At 64.6% G+C, this 2,500-nt stretch overlaps 1 non-coding gene across 1 annotated transcript; it reads left to right on the forward strand.

Moving 5' to 3' along the window:
- The first annotated feature begins 1,417 nt into the window (after positions 1–1,417).
- Positions 1,418–1,571, forward strand: LOC140474375 (5.8S ribosomal RNA). The gene has a single exon (XR_011959063.1). It is a non-coding gene; the product is annotated as a 5.8S ribosomal RNA (ribosomal RNA).
- The last annotated feature ends 929 nt before the right edge of the window (positions 1,572–2,500 follow it).

The raw sequence follows: 2,500 nt of genomic DNA on the forward strand, positions 1-2,500 counted from the left end.
CACAACTCGAGCAAGTGAAAAAAAAAAGTAACAAATAAGAAAGGATCTCTGTCGGCTTGGGGGTACGCCCGTTTCCGTTTCAACTTGTCTCGCGAGGGTGGTTTCGGGGCCAGCAGGAGAGCTCGTCGGGGTAGCAGGCCCTGCAGCCGTGGTCACCGCCAAATCGCCACAACTCGAGCAAGTGAAAAAAAAAGTAACAAATAAGAAAGGATCGTCGGCTTGGGGGTACGCCCGTTTCCGTTTCAACTTGTCTCGCGAGGGTGGTTTCGGGGCCAGCAGGAGAGCTCGTCGGGGTAGCAGGCCCTGCAGCCGTGGTCACCGCCAAACCCCCCACAACTGTTGGGCGCCTACCTGCGCGGGGCAGGAGGACACTTTCCGATTTCAAATCTCCGTTTGCCGAGTCCACCCCGAACGCACGCGGGCGGGCGGGTTCGCATCACCCTTCGTCACAAGGGGCGAAGCCCGTTCCACCGTCTCGTCAGTAGTGCCGACCGGTCTGTGATCGACGAGGGGAGCCACACCAGGTCCGGCCCTGCTGCTTGGCGGCACCGCGTCGTCGGGAGCTCGCGACAGACGGAGGGTTTCGGTGTACTCTCCAGCCACGGGAAACGAAGCCGGTGATGCAGGCGCCGGTCTTTCGCTCCCAAATCGGCTGGGTTTACATCGTTGCTATCTAGTCACGCTCCCTTCAAACCCGACGGGGTACCTATTCCCCTCACCCGTCTGTGCGTATACAGCCTCTTTGCACTTGCGGGATGGGGGTGGTGGTTTAAAGACTCTCGAGTTGCCGCCCGTCGGTCTCCGAGCTCCGTGCAGTAGTGATCCCCAGCGAACTGCCAGCAGGGCGAACGAGCGATCCCGCTCTCGGTCGGGGCGCCTGGCGTCGATCGGTGGTCGGTGGCTTGCGGGCAAGCTGCGCTGTGAGTGTGGGAACGAGTATGACGAGCCGTTGCCGCGACTCCCAGTCCACCTCGGCGGTGGCTGGGCCGGGCGGGCGTCTGCTCGGGCGAGTGCCGCCCCCGCCTCCTCGCAGGAAGTCCGCTCGCCGACACGCCGCCACGTGCACGCGTCAGTGACGCTGCCGAACCGATGGCCGGTGCCCGTTCCCGCCTCTGCTTTTCCTAGGGCAAAGCTGCTGCACGCCTCGTGATACTAGGCGGGCGACATGGTGGCGGTGATCCTGCCTCCGTCGCTGCGGTGCGTTGGGGCACGCATCGCCTCTTGGGCGCCCTGTCCTCCTCCCCCCAATAGACGTATGTTTCTGCGGGCCGCACCAGGATGGTGCTCCCCATCGCTTCACGCCACCCTGCTCCGCCCGCACGCCGGCGTGCAGGTGGCTGTAGCTCAAGGTGGGGAGCGTATGTGCGGTCCGGGTCGCTTTCCTCTGGCGAGGGAGAGACCTAAAACAAACTCAGACAACTCTTGACGGTGGATCACTCGGCTCGTGCGTCGATGACGAACGCAGCTAGCTGCGAGAATTAATGTGAATTGCAGGACACATTGATCATCGACACTTTGAACGCACTTTGCGGCCCCGGGTTCTTCCCGGGGCCACGCCTGTCTGAGGGTCGTTTGGCAATCAATCGCACTCGCCTTGGCTGGCGAGAGCGCGGCTGGGGTGTCGCAGAGGACCCGTCCTCTTTGTCCCCCTAAGTTCAGACTCCGGAGCCCTCCGGCGTCGGAGCGCTTGGCCTTTCCCCCCCACCCTGCACATTCCGTTCGTCAGGCTCGACGCCATCCCCCCGCCGGGGAGCGCGGCCTGGCGTCCGTCTGTGTCGTGGCAGTGGGGCCAGCACGGCTGTCACCGGTCCCAGAATGGCTGTCGGTGGTTCACACTGTGTGTGTGTGCCAACCCTCCTGGTCTCTGGGACACGGAGCTGCCACGAAGTGTTGAGCCTCCAGTGGGGGGTCTGCCTAAGCTCTGCACGTCCGCATTGGGTCCGTCTCTCGGTTGGCTGGCAGTGGAAAGAGTGAAGGGAGCCGCGGAGGTCCGGTGCTGGTGCGCCGCCGGCCTGACCGTGGAGCTCGCCGGTTTGACACGCTGACCCGACTCGATGGTTGATCGATTGAGAGTGCTGGGAGCTGCAGGCCGCCCGCTGCTGCAGCCGCCCGTCTCGTGGTTCGTCCTCGGCCTTAAGTGGCCGGCGGGGCGTCTGATCCTGTCTCCCCTGCTGGCGCCGAGTGCCTGGCCGAGGGAGGAGGTTTTCGTCGAACGCTGTGACTTGGACGGTCGCACGCGCGTGGATCGCTGGCTCTTGGCTCTCCCGTTCAGTCCGCACGTTTTCCGCTCCGTCCTGCCACCGGTCTCGGGAGGTACGGAGGGGTTGGCGGGCGTGGTGTGTGCTCCGTCACCGTGCAGGCACACCTACCACGCCGTCGGCCGACCCCCGCACGGTCCTCCTGGCCATCGGGAGGACGGCGGAACGTCGGGCTGTCGGGGGCCAAGTCGCCAGAAGGCCACCGCTGTGTCTTCCGTACCCTGTCACCGTCGGCGTGCCTT

This window comes from Chiloscyllium punctatum, unplaced genomic scaffold, assembly GCF_047496795.1.
Source record: "Chiloscyllium punctatum isolate Juve2018m unplaced genomic scaffold, sChiPun1.3 scaffold_967, whole genome shotgun sequence".
Lineage (NCBI taxonomy): Eukaryota > Metazoa > Chordata > Chondrichthyes > Orectolobiformes > Hemiscylliidae > Chiloscyllium > Chiloscyllium punctatum.